Source organism: Danio rerio, chromosome 19, assembly GCF_052040795.2.
Source record: "Danio rerio strain M-AB ecotype USA chromosome 19, GRCz13ab, whole genome shotgun sequence".
Taxonomy (NCBI): Eukaryota; Metazoa; Chordata; class Actinopteri; order Cypriniformes; family Danionidae; genus Danio; species Danio rerio.
The window spans coordinates 15789097-15807108 of record NC_141039.2 but is presented as its reverse complement, the minus strand read 5'-3'; the positions used below and the strand labels follow the sequence as shown (position 1 = coordinate 15807108).

The 18012-nt window shown below is 43.6% G+C and overlaps 1 long non-coding RNA gene across 1 annotated transcript; it reads left to right on the top strand.

The window, feature by feature from the left end:
- The first annotated feature begins 8722 nt into the window (after nucleotides 1-8722).
- On the top strand, nucleotides 8723-17812 carry LOC141379045 (uncharacterized). The gene is made up of 3 exons (XR_015516622.1): nucleotides 8723-10510; nucleotides 16772-16837; nucleotides 17077-17812. It is a non-coding gene; the product is annotated as an uncharacterized LOC141379045 (long non-coding RNA).
- Nucleotides 17813-18012: the final 200 nt, after the last annotated feature.

The following is an 18012-nucleotide window of genomic DNA, read 5'->3' as shown; positions in this document are numbered from 1 at the left end:
AAAAATGTTGTATTGTCTGCAATGAAATACAAACAAAGGTAATTTTAGAAATCACTACTTTCTATTTTTTTATAAGCTTTTTCCATACTCTCCCAACGCCCAACTAAACATGGCAAAATCATTTGAAATTGTCTGCGTAAGTTACTTCTTTTGTGTCTAATAAAGAGGACATGTGAACACTTGATCAAACTGAAAACGGAAACAGTTTCCGTTTTCAGTATGATCAAGTTTTCACATATCCTCTTTATTAGATTATTATAGGTTTTAAACCACTCCTAACAACTGAAATTTAATTCAGATTGAGCTCGGTCAGATAGATAAATGAACAATACACGATGAATCTCATTACTAAAGGAATAATTTGATGCAATGTAAACATAGAAACTGATCAGTTAGAAAGCCAGATTTGTCTTTCTTACTAAATTAAGCTTAGACTAGCAATGCATTTATAAAAAGTATACCCAAATCATGAACATGGCCAGAAGGATAGCCTTACTTCCTAATGCTAAACGTGCCTGTTAGTCTTTATATTCAAATAGTTCTGTGTAAAATGTTAAACTTATAAACCACAGTATAAAAATATCAACCTGTGACAACAGTTTAAAAGGTCTTAAATTTACCAAGAAAACCACTGACTTGGCAACCTTGATTCCAACTATTCTAAGTTTTGCTGTTATTAACAGGAATTCTTCCATTGTGTAAGATATTTGTTATGATCAGAACACTGAGTTGGTCCAGTCCATGTTTGAATCAGACTTGATTATGTTTTCCATAAAATAACGCATCTCACTGTTTTACTGTGATCATGGTGCAATACCTCAATGGATAAAAAACTAACTAGTCTTTTAGCGATTGCTTTTATTATTTTTTGTATAGTTTATGTCAATATCTGGAGTTCTGGAGCCATCTCCTCTGATGGTTGATGAGATTACAGAAGTATACTCACATGTGTAGTATTGAAATATAATTACCAATACAGATTGTATTGCATGTAAGTTTATTCACTTTGTTCAAGACAGATGAATTTAACTGGAAAGACCTTTTTTAAGCCAAAAATACAATAGTTTTTTTTCAGTAGTTATTACAGTTACTACAGCAAAATGGTTTCAGCAAATACAGAACCATTCAGTGGCGGACTGGCTGCTGTGACCCTGGACTGGCACCACCCCACCCTCCCCCAGCTCTTCACTTACCGATCGTCACCTGCAACCACCTACACCCAACACCCCTCATCACTTACTTACCATTCAACCTCACAGCCACCCCCCCTTTAATCACTTATCATTCGACCACAAACGGCAACCGCCTACCCCCCCTTTATGACTTTCTTGATTGCATCCAAACGGTAACCTCCCACTCTCTCTCTCTCTCTCTCTCTCTCTCGAGAGAGAGAGAGAGAGAGAGAGAGAGAGAAGCCAAGGGGATGATTTTTTTTTATAACTCATCTGTTTCCTTTATATTAAATTTGCAAAATTAAGGGCGTGGCCACTTGAGTGACAGCTAGGTCTCGCTGGTTGCCGTCACTTCACCTTAGCTGACTCCAGCTGATTAGCTGCTGATATCGGCATATTCAACGTTCAATATTCAACTTAATTGTGCTCACAAACCATTCACATAGCCTCCATTTAACAGGTGAGTGGAATTATGTACTTATATACCATCTCTATAAACACATTGGTCTTATTGAAGATTATTTATAATGTTCTTTAGACCTGTAATCCACTCCAGAATCTGACAGATTGATTAGCTGTAGGCTCTAGAGCAGTCGTCTGAAGCGTTATCATAGACTGTTATCCTTGATTTCATCAATAATCTATGATTTACTAAAACAGACTATAATTGAAGGATTTGGGAGTAATTTGCTAGTTCCTTCTGTAGAGAAACGTCATAAGAATAATGCTTAGTGGCTCAATGTAGTACACTTTACTGATGATGCATACAACCAAATACATGTGGTAAGAACTCAAACAAGTCACAGATAATGAAGTATTAAGCCTTTCTCCCATAGGAATGTGCATCTAAGCAGTATGCCAGTATGCGTCTGTAACTACGCTCACGCTTCGCCTCTTTGCCCTTATTTGGTATCCCTCGGTTAGTGCGATGACTCACAAACTAAATGGCAACGGTTGGCCACGCCTACTGGTAGCTTCTTTTGGGTTTTTCATAAACCTATGGGTGAGGTCACAGATACTACGTCCATATCATTTACAGTCTATGATTGCATCAGTTGTGGCCTGAATAACAGTACCATTTTACTGGGTGAAAATGCTATCCCAGTTGCCCTGGATCCACTGAACTTATATTTGTAATGATGAAACTTGGACCATAATGTAAATTTCTTTCTCATTAAATCTCATAGTGAAACTTAAAAGCTTCAATCTACAAGCATCATCTACAAACTATCTTATTATATGTTGCACCAAAAAAAGGCAGTCATACTGTGTTTTGTGTACAAAATTATCTTAATGATCCTGGTTGACGCAGATCCATGTAAACATCTAAAAATTCCTTAAAATGCAATCTAAATTACAGGCCGATTGTAATGTCACTTTGTAAAGTAACACTACAAGCATGCACACATAGTCCTAAAGTCCACCATTACTGTTTGGTTGTCACATACTTGCATGTACCTGTATACTGAACACATAATACATACATGATGTCACCATTTTCACAAAATAAATATTGTATTTTATGTAGTCATGCAAACAAACTGCCAGAAGGCGTAAAGGTAATTTTTTTTTTTTTTTTTTTTTTTTTTTTTTTGTTAAAAATGGAACTGTGTAAATGCATGTTTAGTTTGGAAAAAACTGTTAGCAGGAGTTTACACTTTCTGGAATGCTAGAGCAGTGGATATGACCCTAAATTACCTGAGTATCTCATACAGACAAAAAATCTGCATAACTGGAATTTATGCAATTAAACATTTGGCTATGGAAAAGTGTTCATCTCTGAAAGTTCACATTCTTTTCAAACAAAACCATTCATTTTGGTAGATGAAGCTCTTATCTTTTGGACATTTTTTAAGCCGGTGCTTTTGAGTTATGATGCAAACAAACTGAAAGAAATCACTTAGTGGGAGTTCAGCTGGTGTCTTCTTTGTTGGTTTTTAACACACCACAGGATGTTTGAGCAGTCTATGAGCAAAAGTTCAAAGCTGCTGGACCACAGCAAGCTGTTTAATGTGATGCTCGCCATCATCTCGCCGTTTAGTCTGTTGAATTCTCTTTCCTTTCTCTTGTCGTCTCAGTGTGTGGTCTTTAACAAACAGAGAGAGTGTCCACAACATCTGGACAGACATCGCATACACACACACGCTGTGGTATAGTGTGTGAAATGAAAGGAATTGAACACGGACTGTAAGAATAAACTAGCAAACATTCTTTTGGTGATCTTTATATCTGATATTTTGCTCTCTTTTTCTTTGTTTGACTATACAAACCCGATGACCCCAGCCAGCCACTGTGCTAAAAACAGCTGGGCCACTCTTTCCTCGAGAAAAAAAATAAAAAAGCAAAACATGAAAATAAAGAGCTCTGAGCACCACCCTAGATTAACTCTACGCATTCCTTAAGTTTTATGCATTTTAATTTAATTTTGTTTTTTTTAGACTTTAATTATTATTATGAAGATAATAAATTTGTACATTTTTCAACAGTATATTATTTTATACAATTATATACAATATTATTAAACTTCAAATGGTTGTGATGAGCTGTTATCAGAAGGAAAGACAAACATTTAGATAGAAATTAATTATACATATTTTATGTAAACAGCACAATAATTATTGTTATGCAGTTGGCAATAATTGTAAAACACACCAGGGCAAAATATGCTTTCTAAATTCAAGCTTTGGTTTTGTTTGCTGTGTCATTTAAAACGCTGCAATTGATGGGAGAATAAAATCTACAAAGTACAAATTTAATGCATATTCATTATTAGTTAACAGTCTCACACTGTCCCCTCACTGCATCAAGGTTACTGGTTAGTGTCCCAGCTGGGCCTGTTGGCATTTCTGTTTTGAGCATGTCATCCCCGTAGTCGAATTGGTTTCCTCACAGTCCAAAGAAATTAGCTATAGGTGAATTGATTAAACTTAAAGGGTCACGAAACACCAGAACACATTTTTTGAGCTGTTGACAGTCGTATATGTGTCCCACACTGCTAAAAACACTATTAGGACACCTATATTTCACTAAAAAGTGTAAATTGGTTGTTTTTGCGTTATTTCAAGCAAATTCTTACTTCCGGTTTGAAACGAATTTTTGAAGCTGCGTCACGGTCATGACATAATAGCGTTGTATTCCAGCGTGCAGACTGGGCGTCTGTGCCAGAGTGTGTCTTATTACGTCTTACAGTGTGATGCATTAATGCATGAGTAAGGCTTGGTTCAAAAAAATCAACACGCTCTATTCTGCAACTTCATTAATATTCATTACTGTCAGAGTGTAGACGGCAGAGACGCCACGTTGTGTTGGCAAAACAAGCGTGAAGTGTTGCTTTTATAGTTTGTTGCAGTTAAGTTTTGTTTTCATTTTCTCTCTGTGAGAGCGCAGCTGGCGTCACGTGTGAATTAACAGTGTACGCGACGCTCGACAACAATAACTTACTTGTCTAAGGAGGATTATTGTTTACCTGAGAACTGTTCTCATCTGCAAACGCTGAAATCCGGATTCGCTTGAAGTCTCCTCTAAACAAAGATGCGGCTCTAGTTGCTGGTGATTGTCCTGTCTCTACAGATTTGGTAAGTGAGCGACCAGTGCTCTTTGTTTATTCAGTTGTATTTTATTCCTATCAAACAAACTATTGCACCGAGTGTAAACAAGTTAGCACTAACAGTTACAACCAAACTATAACCTCGTGTTGGATTTTGTGACCGGAATAACACACACGGCTTTCTGACGCTACCTGCCGTGTGCATCTAAGTTTCCGGGAAATGCTGAGTTTTTTTTTCTCTCATTGGCCGTGCGGTATCAAACATTGCATGAAAGATACACGCTTAGAGCAGTTCCTCGAATCAAATATCACGTTTGTCAGGAGGGACATGAATGAATTACCTGAATGAAAGAGCCAAACTGCAGTTAAAGTCCAACATTTAATAATTTGGCAAATAATTTGACTACAGATGTCCACGTAAACACAGTCACATTGTCTGCTGTGGTTGTGTGTTTTGACTCTGAAATTCAGCGCGCCCAAATAGACACTCCCACACCAAGCCTCTTTTCTTCCTCCGACACTCCCCCTAAACAGAGCTGGACACGCCCACTTTTCTGACTTTTTCCAAAGTAGAGGTGTGAAAACACCCTGCTGAAACGAGGGGATTTCATGGCCCTTTAATGCATTAAGTTTACTTTAATGAAATGAGAAAACATATCACTATTACAAGAGCTGCATCAGTGCTTTTGATTGTTGGGCAATTTTTGATTTGTTTGACAGGTGCTGATGGATAATTGTTTATTAGGAATAATGGCGTTACACAGAGCTGAGTAGTTATTTACAGTGCTAACAGCAGAGATGCTTCCTCTTCTTTATTGAGTTAAAGGGGATTCAATGGGTTGCACTGGGAAATTGAAGATGAAGGGTGTCAGTGTGTTGCTCGAGGGTAATTAGCTCGTTAAACTTATTGTTGGGTCATAAGTGCAGATTATTGCCCCTTTGAACATGAGAAGACAAATAAGGGTCCATGAAAAGGCTGTCATAGATGAAGGTCTATAAAAAAAGGTAAATGAGATGCTTTCCACAAGCAATAAAGCCGGTTAAAGTAAGTTACTGCTTTAACTGAAAACATGATGAATCATTTCAACTTTTATTAGAGGAACTGTGCAAGCTGCTTTTTCTAAAGTCGGACTCACACTGTGCAATTTTGAATAATGTTATGCTGTCGTAGCTTGTCAGACTGCACAAACATGATTCCCATGTTAGACTGTAAGATCTCAGTTATCATAACGTCAGACTAAATGACCGTTAAGACATACCAAACACAGACATGCAAAAAAAAGAGCTTGACCTCATCCATCCATGACACTTTTAGTAACCACAGTTCTGAAATGTTACCTCAAAGCATAACATAAACAATCTGTAGTTGTAGTCTTATTGGCAACATGCCTTAATAAAACATAAAAAAAACAGAAAAATCAGCTGTTTTTACATTTCCCAGCAGTGGTTTAAAGTTGCAGACCATCAGCACCCCTACTGGTTCTTGGTTTGGCGCTGATCGTAGCTGAAGTAATAAGGACAGATTTTGGACTCTGCCACTTTGGTCATGTTTATCCTTGTTTTGCTGGCAAAATTCTGGCACTGTTCTTGTTTGGTCATGAATGTTTCCCTTGTCTTTGTTCTGAACGTGCAGTCTCAAGGGGGTCACACACCGAACATAGATTTCATTCAGGGTGCACACACCAGCACCGCAAGTCTGCAGCTGTCTGCAGCGGCCAGCCACAGAGCGCCATCTGAATAGTTTCATTTTAAATAAAATGTCAATGTGCTGGTCTGTTGTGCAATACTTTGCACTATGTCGTGGCGCTAAGTAGCGCATCCAGTGTGCGATCCCCTTCTGACTTAAGCTACAATGCTCTGTTTGAGTCCCGGTGGGGCTGTATAGCATAGAGCTGCAGCGAGAGTCTTGGGAAGAGTGGGGCAATCAAGGGTGTTGTTGCTGTAGTTGAGGTTTTCCATTTGGGATAGTTACACATCAGAAATTGATAATTATGCATGAAAGCATTTTCAAAAGCGATGATACGTTCTTCAGAATCGAAGATTCTTCAAAAATTCTAGATAACTGAAGTAACCTAACTACTTAACCAATTTGCCTGATTACTAGCACTAAGTTGCTTATGTCTCAATTTTTTTGGGAATGTGTTGCTTGTGTGAATTACAGGAAAGAATGTATATTTACAAATAAAATGATGTCGAACAGACAAAACATGAAATACTTTGTGTTCAAATTGTCTGCAACGAGAAATGTCATAATAGAGAAAGTTACAGCAACGAAGACGAGTTGTTATAAAGGCATGAATCACTGTTTGGAAATTTCTCTGGGATAAAAAAGGCTTGACTTTAGACAGTTCTCTGTAATGGTAACAGCAGGATTTTACAACAGTACTAATCTTTTTTTTTTTTTTTTTCGTCAAACACACGCTTTCTTACCCACTGTAACTTGTGAGGAACAATACAGGCCCAAGGATTGATCACTGTAGAACTCCACAGGCTCTATTTTAACGATCTAGCAAAGTCTAAAGTGCAGGATGCAAAAGCATTAAGGTCGTGTCCGAATCCACTTCTGCAATTTTAAAGGCAAAAAAAATACGCTCTGCACTGCGGCACATGGTCTAACAGGGTTGAGCTTATTCGCTTAATAAGTTATGGGTGTGTTCTGAGAATAAACCAATCAGTCTCATCTCCCATTCCCTTTAAGAGTCAGTTGCGTCACGCCATGGTGGATTTGCTATTTACACGGTGGCCTTTAATGTTAATAATAACATTTAACATAATAACATTTTACAAAAGAATTAACTAAAAAAGTCCCTTGAGATGAAAACATGAATCCAGTTGTTTTTATATTTATGTAGAAAATAATACATATTTTTAAATATTTTAATCATTTAATTATTTTCATTTGTAAAGATCTTTATTTATTGCTGTACATCCTGCGTGTTTTAAGCAATGTTTAAGCGAGGCGCACAACTAACGCGCTCTGCGCTGGACTTTAGACCTGCTTTCAGCTGGTCTCTTACATAGTCTATTTTCGTTCCCCAAAATAGCAACACGCCAGAAATGCGCCTTAACACGCCTATTTTCTATAAACCGAAACACCCATGAGTCCACAAAGGGCGCAAATGGATTTGCTATTTAAACAATGTGGCGGAAGATGAGAAAATTAAGGCTGCGTTGATTTACAAATAGCAACACATCTTGCGGCTTATCTTGCGGGTGTATGATAGAGTCCCACAACTAAGAGGAATACTGGATGAGTATTGATGGCCAATGTCAAACAAAAACATCTATTGGTCAGATATTAAAGAAACCACCATAAAACTATGCCACAAAGGCCCACAGCTGTCTCTAAGCGTGTCAACAGGACCTTGTGGTCAATGAGGTCAAAAGAAGAACTTAGTTTATTAAGACTAAAGCTATAGATTTTCCAAAATCTGATTCTGTAAAAAATATTGCTTGAAAAACTTAAAAGTGCAGTGCTATGTAATGCTTTAAAACCAGATTGAATTGTCTCTTGGACCGAACATAAAGTCAGATATGTTTGTTATTGAGTCAAAACAACTTTCTCAGGGATCTTTGAAATAAAAGCTAGAATAGAAATAGGACGATTGGCTGGATTGAGGTTTGGGTTTTAAGATATTGTGTCACTACAGCACATTTGAAACAGTTAGGAAAGGAGCCAGTAGACAAACATTTGTTGATAACCAGTAGCAGACCAGGACCAACTGTATCCATAATTAGTTTAAAGAAAAAATGTGGAATTAAATCCTGAGGGCAGATCGAAGGTTTGAAATGAATAACAATCTCATTACATGAGTTCAAATCAATAGACTGAAACTCAGACCAAGCGGAAGAGCATTGAGGAACATCATGAAAAATGTATGCTGAGCAAGGCAACTGTGATCTTAATGTTGTGATTTTCTCAACAAAGAACTTTCCAAAGTCATTACAAAGAGAAATAGTTGGCTATAAAATTAGAGAAGCGTTTAAAGCAGAATTTATAGTAGAAAACAAAAATTGAGCTTTGTTACAGCTGTTAGTAATAAGTTCTGCAAGATATTTGCATTTTGCTGCTTTTGCAACTTTCTGAAACATAAAAATGGAATCCATCATAAGATCATAAGAAATGTGCAGCCTGTCTTTCTTCCATTCGTATTGAGCTTGTCTGCATGTCCATCTCAGGGTCTGAGTAGTTTTTGTGTGCCAGGGCGCAGGTGCAGGCTTATTGTTTTCACACTTCAAGGATAGAATTTATAATGTTGGCACAAGTAGAAGTAAATAGATTAGGATGTGCATGAGTTGTGCACTTCACTGTAGGCAGAAAATTCTTCTCTGGACATTGGGTAAAATGGCAAGTTAGGTGTGCAATGATGGATTTCTAAAAATGTTACTCTTAGGAGGGACAGTACAAAGAACTAAATTGTGATAAGAAAAGTATGCACTACTAATTGCAATATTAGAAACAGAAAAAAAAAACATGAGTTAAAATCAAATCAAGTGCATGAATGTGTGTAGGACCAGAGATCCATTGAGTAAAGTCACAAGACTATCTAATTTTAAAAGGACAACATACATGAATGTTAAAATCATCCAACAAGAGTATTTTCTCATGTCTGGTAACAGAGTCCCTGATTAAAACTGCAAGCTCTCTATGAAAGTTCATATTATACTAAGGAGGACATAAAACAAAAGCAAAGGTAACTAGGATTAACTAAATATAATTGAATAAGCTGCTCCTCAAAACTGTTGTATGAGCCAGTAGATAAAGAGCGACAGTAAAATGTGTCTTTAAAAACAGCAGCAAAGGCCACTGCTGCGGCCCAACATCTGCATGGAGTTTAAATAGTTACAGCGTTGAGGCAACAGTTCAGATAGTGGGAATGACTCACTGGGCTTAGATCAAGTTTCAGTGATGCAAAGGAAATCTAGTGCTTGCAAATTAAAGAAGTAATTTTTGAGGGTAATCGTCAACTGTGATATAGTTACTTCTCATTGTGATTTACAGCAAAGTGGGCAGAGATTGCAAAGGTTTACACCACCACGGCGAGGGTGGGAGTAAAACTTCACAGGTGTAGCAAATAATCTAGAGGTGATAGGGCATAGCCATTGATATTAATATGAACCTTCCACTGGACACAGCCCAGGAGTGAATTTTTGCACAAACTCAGATCCTGGGAGAAAACCAGCATGCTGCGTGCAGTTGTTTAGTGACTGCAAGTCCATTCTACAACAAAAAGTAATGCCTTCACACTTGCTATGCATGTGTATCCGGCGTGGTAGGTCCTCTATAAAAGAGAGATGAGGGTGAAAAATCCCTTTGCTGTTTACATAGATCACATGTATCACTAGGCATTGCCACAACAGTGCGAATCTACAATAAAGTTGAACAGTCAAGTGTAGCATCACAGCTTAAAACTGAAACAGTGGTTAATAAAAGTAGTGCAAACATAAAAACAGACAGCATTGCACGTTCATCGTTGCCATCTTGGATGGGAACTGTATACAGTATTCTGAAACTTTATAAAATAATTCAACAATTATAAAGGCCCAAGCAGACCGAGACGGTTTTTTTTCCTCGCGTTATCTGTTGACGTTTAATCCTTTTGACTAAATAAAGGGCACTGCGTCAAAACCTTCTCCACCAATCAGATTGGCACTTTTGTTAACGTGCACAGAGCTGCTGAAATCACAGTAAACAAAACTTGGAGGCGCTCAAGCGCAAAACTGTCAATGGTAGCGAACATTGAAGAAGATGCCCGGAGGCGATAGGATCATGGAACTGTTTATTGCTCTGGTGAATAATAATCATTCCTCTTCGGTTGGGGAACTTGATTGAAATCCACGAAATGGGAGGATTCGGTTCAGAAGCCACTTGTCTGAAAGAGTATTGAACGGGCCAATGAATGCAATGAATTGGCAGCGTAAGCTTGCACAGGTGTACTTCATTGCCAATTATCCCAGCATATAAGCACACCTGGAGCGAGCAGACGCCATCCTTTTCGCTTCAGAGACTTTCTGATCGAGTCGATGAGGGTTCCTCCTGCAGTGACCAGCGATTCTGAGCGAACGAGAGCATTCTCCCGGTCCAGAGTGTGTACACGCAGCGGCAGACGGTCGAGCTGGGTTTCTCCCTTGCCTGGCGTTCTTTGGGTCAGGTCCTCCAGAGCGGTGCGTATAAAGTTGCAAACTTCACAGAAAGAGCAACACAGTCGTGCAGCACGTCCTTTTCAGGACGGCGCTCCGACTGTGCATTTCTGGATGCGGTGGTTTCCTGTCCTCGGATGATGGGCACGAGCACTGCGTTGCATGTCTGGGGGGTCCAGCATATTAATGCGCTGCTCGCGGGCAGTTCCTGTCATTGCGATGCCATGACTGTTGCGCAGTAAAGATCGCGGCTAGCCTTTGCAAAAGGGCGAACCACCCCAGTTGTCCCCTGCTCTGCAGCGGGCACTCGGGCAGATCTGAGGGTTTCAGCGAGAGATAATCCGTCGCCCACGGGCCCGCGGACCTCCCGCTCCTCTAAGCGCTCCATCCAAGCTTCGGGCGGGGGAAGCGATCCGTCTAACAGATGGTAGCCCTTACGCCCGATGACACCGGAGACCAGACGTCCACCGTGGCATCGGAGGGTGGGCTTTCATTGTCCGATGATGATCCAGACCCGCTCGCCCTCTTTGGGCTGGTGAGCGCTGTCACTACGGATCCTGAAACGGACATGTTAGCCGTGCTTTCCCGGGCTGCTTCGGCCATGGGTTGGAGATGGTTTATCCCCCAGCTCCGCGGCCGGACCGACTAGAGGGGCGTTCCCTTCTTCCCGGAGGTGCACAGTAGGCTCACGCGGTCTTGTAAAGCACTTTTTTCTGCTCGTGCTGCGTGTCCCTCCACCCTAACCACTCTTGACGGTGGAACAGCCAGGGGGTATGTGGCGATTCCTCAGGTTGAGTGCGCGATGGCGGTAAATCCGCGCGGCGCCTCTTCTTGGCGGGGTCCGCCTCGTCTCCCATCCAAAGCCTGTAAGTTATCTACCTCCCTCGGAGCTAGAGCTTACATAGCTGCAGGCCAGGCTGCTTCCGCCTTGCATGCGATAGCCACCTACCAGAGCTACCTAGCGCAGGCGCTGGCCGAGCTGCACGAGGGTGGGTCCAACCCAGGCTTACGAGCTTCGCACCGCCGCCGACTTAGCTCTTCGGACTACTGAGTCCGCTGCGTGTGCTTTGGGGAGGACGATGTCCACATTAGTGATCCAGGAGCGCCACCCTGGCTGATATCAGGAAGTCGACAAAGTCCGCTTTCTTGACTTTCCCCATATCCCAAGCCATGTTCGGCGACACCGTCTGTGAATTCACCCAGGAATTCAAGGCGGTGAGAGAGCAGTTGATGGGTGATGTCTTATCGGCGGTCCGTAGCCCGCTCCGCCCGCCGTGCCATTCATACCTGCTCCTCGCCGAAGGCGCCCGTCTACGAGAGCTGCTCCGCCCCCGCTCACGCCTCTGGCGAAGCAAGCGCGTCGGGCATCTCGGAAGCAGGCAGCCCCCCTGCCCAGAACGCCGCTAAGTCTGGCAACGGACCGCGAAGCGTCCCTGGGACAGGCCATCTGGAGAAGAGGGAACTTGCTCTTTCCCCGCTGGAGGGCGGGGCCCCATTTCAAAACGGCACTTTTTACTGCCATGAAAACATTATGAAAGGGCACTTTCCACTTCCCTGGATGTGACAGCCCGAAATCTGCCAGTCTGGGACGCTATGCTTTCTAGCTTGCAGATTCGGTGCGTTTCGCCAGTGGCTCATGAGCGCTGGGAGGACGGTCTCCTTTCTCCCATCCCTCGAGCCTCCCCTCCGGAGCTCGGGTTCGGAGTGAGAGCAAATATCTCACCTCCAGCTTTTCCGTGGGACCCGCAAGCCTCCCGGATCAGCACACCCACTCCGCGCTGCCCCACTGCTGGTACGTCAGCGATTGTAGCGATGAGTCCATTAGCGGGAGCTCTGCCTACCTGGTTAGCGCGGGCCAGCTCTTCGCGGTGGCTCATACGCACAATCAGACTCGGCTATGCGATTCAGTTCGCGAAACGGCTCCCCAAGTCGCGGGTGTGTATTCACCAGGGTCAGCCCCCTGTCCGCCCCTGTCTTGTGAGAGGAGATTGCTGTCCTCCTGGCGAAGGATGCAATCGAGCCGCTCCCTCCAGCCGAGATGGAGAGCGGGTTTTACAGCCCACACTTCATCGTGCCCAAAAAGAGCGGTGGGTCACGGCCAATCCTAGATCTGCACGTTTTGAACCGCTGCCTGCACAAGCTGCTGTTCAGAATGCTCACGCAGAAGCGCATCCTCCGGTGCGTTCGTCCTCTGGGTTGGTCTACAGCATTAGACCTGATGGACGCGTATTTCCATTTCTCCACTCTTCCTCGCCACCGTCAGTTTCTGCGGTTTGCGTTTGAAGGTCGAGCTTGGCAATACAAAGCCCTCCCCTTCGGGCTCTCTCTGTCTCCGCGGGTCCTCACCAAGCCCGCGGAGGGTGCCTCAGCGCCCCTTCGGCTCGCGGGCATCTGCATACTTGATTTCTTTACGACTGGCTGATTTTTGCCCTCTCTCGGAGCAATTGATTATGCACAGAGACAAAGTGCTCTGGCACTTCCACCTGTGGGGGTTTCAGGTCAACCGAGAAAAGAGCAAACTCGCCCCCGTGCAGAGGATCTCTTCTCTCGGGCTGGAGCTGAACTCGGTCACCATGGCAGCGCGCCTCTCCGGAGAGCGCGCTCAGCTGATGCTGTACTGTCTGAGAGAGCTCGACAGTAAAATAGTGGTCCCACTGAAACTATTTCAGAGGCTCCTGGGGCATGTGGCATCCGCAGCCGCTTCATGCCGCTCGGATTATTCTATATGAGACCACTTCAGCACTGGCTTCACGATCGAGTCCCCAGACGCGCATGGCACGCGCGCGCACACCGAGTCTCTGTTACTGCGCTGTGTCGCCGCGCCCTCAGCCCTTGGAGCGACCCCTCGTTCCTACAGGCCTGGGTGTCTCTAGAACAGGCGTCCAGTCTTGTTGTTGTTTCAGCAGACGCTTCCAACACGGGCTGGGGGGCTGTGCGTTGCGGGCATGCGGCTGCGGACCTGTGGAAAGGTACCCAGTTGCATTGGCATATCGCCTGGAGCTGTTGGCAGTGTTCCTCGCTCTCCACCGTTTTTTTCCGGTGCTGGAGCGGCAACACGTACTGGTCAGGATGGACAGTACGGCGGCGGTGGCGTATATCAGCCGTATGGGGGGTATGCACTCTCGCCGCATGTCTCAGCTCGCCCGCCGTCTGCTCCTCTGGAGTCATCCGCAGCTGAAATCGCTGCACGCCATTCATATTCAGGCAAGCTCAACCGTGCAGCCGATGCGCTCTCACGGCAGCCTTACGTCCTGGAGAATGGAGACTCCACCCCGAGTCTGTTCAGCTGATATGGGCGCGATTCAGGGAAGCCCAGATCGATCTGTTGCTTCCCCCGAGATCGCTCATTGCCAGTTGTTTTTTCCCTGACCGAGTGCTCTCCCCCAGTGAGCCTGCTCGCGCAGTTACTGTGCAAGGTCAGGGAGGACGAGGAACAGGTTGCTGGTTGCGCCCCTCTGGCTCAACCGGACCTGGATGTCAGAGCTCTCCCTCGCGATAGCCCTCCCCTGGCAGTCCCTTCGAGAGAGCACCTACTCTCTCAGGGACAGGGCACCACCTGGCACCCTCGCCGATCTTTGGAGGTCATTAGACGCGAGGAAGACTTAGGTAACCTCCGATTGCGGTGGCTAATACCGTCACTCGGGCTAGAGCCCCCTCCCCGAGCGTGCCTATGCCCTGAAGTGGAGTCTATTCACTGAATGGTGTGTCTCTCGCTGAGAAGACCCCCGTAATTTGCCAGATCAGCGTTGTGCTTTCTTTAACCTTTTTTTCAAGGTTACGTGGCTGCCATCTCCGCTCTCATAACGCGGTGGCTGGCAGCACCGTGGGAACGCATAACCTCATCATCCGGTTCCTCAGGGGCGCTAAGCGAATTAATCCAACTCGCCCCCTTCTCATGCCCTCTTAGGATCTCGCCCTCGCTACACAAGCTGCGTCAGATCCCTTCGATCCTCGACTCAGTATCTTTCTGTCCCTGAAGACAGCTCTGCTGGTCGCGTTGATATCGATTAGAGGGTCGGGGACCCGGAGGCATTTTTCGGTCAGTGACTCGTGCCTGTAATTGGGCTGGCTTTCTCTCACGTCCTGAGACCCCGCCCGCGATATGTGCCCAAGGTTCCTACCACTCCGTTTTAATACGAGGTAGTGAGCCTGCAAGCGCTGCCCTCGGAGGAGGCAGACCCAGCCCTTCTTTATTGTCCAGTTCGCGTTTTGCGTATTATCCGGACCGCACTCAGAGTTTAGATCATCTGAGCAGCTCTTCGTCTGTTATAGCGGTCGGCAGCAGGGAAGTGCCGTACCGAAATAAGTTCCCACTAAATTGTGGATGCTTTTCTTTCACTATCAGAGCCGAGATGAGCCGCGTCCCCCGAGAGCGCGTGCGCACTCCACTCGGAGCTTCGCATCCTCTCGAGCGCGCGCACGCGGCGCCCCTCTAACAGACATCTGTAGAGCTGCGGGGGTGACACCCAACACATTTGCAAGGTTTTACAATCTGCGAGTGGAGCCGGTTTCCTCAAGGGTATTAGGTAACCCTTGGTGATTGAGGAAACAATTCGGTAGGGTGTTGAAACACGCTTGCTGCGCCATTCTCCCTAACACGGAGGTACGTGCGCCTTTTTATCTGTCAGTAAAGTTCCCCGTCAGGTGAGCCCTGCAGATTCCTCCGTGGCCCCCAGCACTGACTCAGCGGAGGAGTCACTTGCTGGCCCACTGCGTTGTAGGTCTGCCCGCTGGTCAGCCCGCGTTTTGGGTAAAGGTGCCTGCTATGCGTGATCCCCACTAGGCGATCCCATATGCTTATTCCGCCACGGTTAAGTCCCCCCCCCCCCGGGCGGACCCGTGTCTTCCCTCCCCGCTAACCACTCTTTTGCTATGCGTACTCCCCCTTTTTAGAGCTAGTCCATATGTAAATTCTGCCATCTATCCCCCCTTGGGTAACGGATGGCCTCCGCAGCGTCCTCCCTATCGGGATTGCACGCTTCCCAACGTACTGTCGTATTTTCCTAGAATTATCTAGATGCTCACGACTTCCCAAAAATATATCTAAATCCGTAAAACTTCTGTTGAAGTAGGATAAATTAGGGCCAGGGACACGTTGGAGGACCGCGCCTCCCATGATGTGGGTGCGTCACGCTTGCTTGACAATCCCCTCATCGGGGGCGTTGGTAATGTGCATTCATTATGGCACTTTCCATACTTCTCCCATTTCGTGGATTTCAATCAATCCACTCTATGGCACTGAAGTTCCCCAACCGAAGGGGAACGTTCGAGGTTACAGAAGTAACCCTTCGTTCCCCGAGGAGGGGAACGGAAGTGCCATACTCCGTCGCCATAATGACTGTCCCTTAGCTGTTTGAAAGTCTCTTCAGCTTAAAAGGATGGTGTCTGCTCGCTCCAGGTGTGCTTATATGCTGGCATAATTGGCAATGAAGTACACCTGTGCAAGCTTACGCTGCCAATTCATTGCATTCATTGGCCCGTTCAATACTCTTTCAGACAAGTGGCTTCTGAACCGAATCCTCCCATTTCGTGGATTTCAATCAATCCACTCTATGGCACTTCTGTTCCCCTCCTCGGGGAACGAAAGGTTACTTCTGTAACCTCGAACGTTTCTTCATTACTGCCTTTTTAAAGCAGTTTTCTATTAGCATTCAGAGTTTTGCATGCTCCCTAAATCTTGCATTTTTAGCAGTTTAATCAAAAATAGTTGTGATGTTTTTAGTGTTGGGCAATAACGCATTACTAATAAAGCATTACTGTAACAGCATTACTTTTGACAGTAACTAATATTGTAATGCATTACTTTTTAAATATAGTAAGTCCGTTATCGTAACAATATGATGCGTTTGTCCTTTACTTTTTAAGTTAATTAATTTTGGCTGCAGTCTAACACACATCTTCCTTTTCACAGCGTCGATGCATTGTAGGATTGCATTGTGGATGCTAACCAATCACTGTAAAGAAAAGACATCATGAGGTACCTAGATACATAGTTACATAAAAAAGGTACATAGAGTTTGCGTGTGAGAAAGACCAAGAGACTTTTAATGTTACTATTATTAATACTACTATGTTTGCTGTTTTAAATAAGTACAAATTTGTTATGTGTATAAAAAACTTAATTAGTTTTGTAGAGTCAGAGACACATTTCTGTTATATTTCATTTATTCGTTTTTATTTCAACTAAGTCCCTTTATTAATCTGGGTTCTCCACAGCGGAATGAAGTGCCAACTTATCCAGCAAGTTTCACGCAGTGGATGTTCTTCCACTGTTTCACTGGGAAACATCTATACACACTCATTCACATGCATACAGTGCATGTCCTTAAACTTGTGGGGGAAACCGGAGCACCTGTAGGAAACCAACGCTAACTCGACGAGAACATGCCAACTCCAAACAGAAATGCCAACTGACCCAGCCGAGGCTCAAACCACTGCCTTCTTGCTACCCAATACACCCCTATGATACCCTGGTATATATCATAACATGTTATATAAATTTACAGTATAATGTTGTATTGTTTAGAATAAATGTTGTGATTTATTTTTATATTGTTTTGCATATTTTTATAGCTGTTATACAACAGCAGATTTTGCTCTTTTAATATACACAGCTAACTTTCCATAAGTAGTGGTTAGTTTGAAATTTGCTCAAAGATTTCATTTTTGAGCAGCAGTTATGTTTTTGTTACTTCTGAAAGATAATTCAGACTTCCATTTATTTATTTCATAAAAGCTTTGGGTTTGTTGTATATTGTTGCTAGTTTTCATACTCAAGCTGTGAAATGGGGTTAAATGGTTAAATAGAACAACTTTTATGACGCTAAAGTAACTTTAGTTTTTGCCTTTTTTGTTTCTGAATATGTTACTCAGCTGGTTTATCACCTTGTGATATTTTTATTTTTGTGCTGCTGGTCTGTCTTAAGTTAGTGTTTAAAAATCACTTTTTGTTTAAGTCTGTCTTGAGTTTTAGTTGTGAGAATGCAAATTAGTTAAATGGGTGGTCCACTATGATATCATATTTTAAACTTTAGTTGATGTGTAATGTAGCTATGTGAACATAAACAGCAACTCTGAATGTAAAATGCTCAAAGTTCAATGCAAAGGGAGACTTTTTACAGAGTTAGCTTAGCAAAGCCTACAATGAACGAA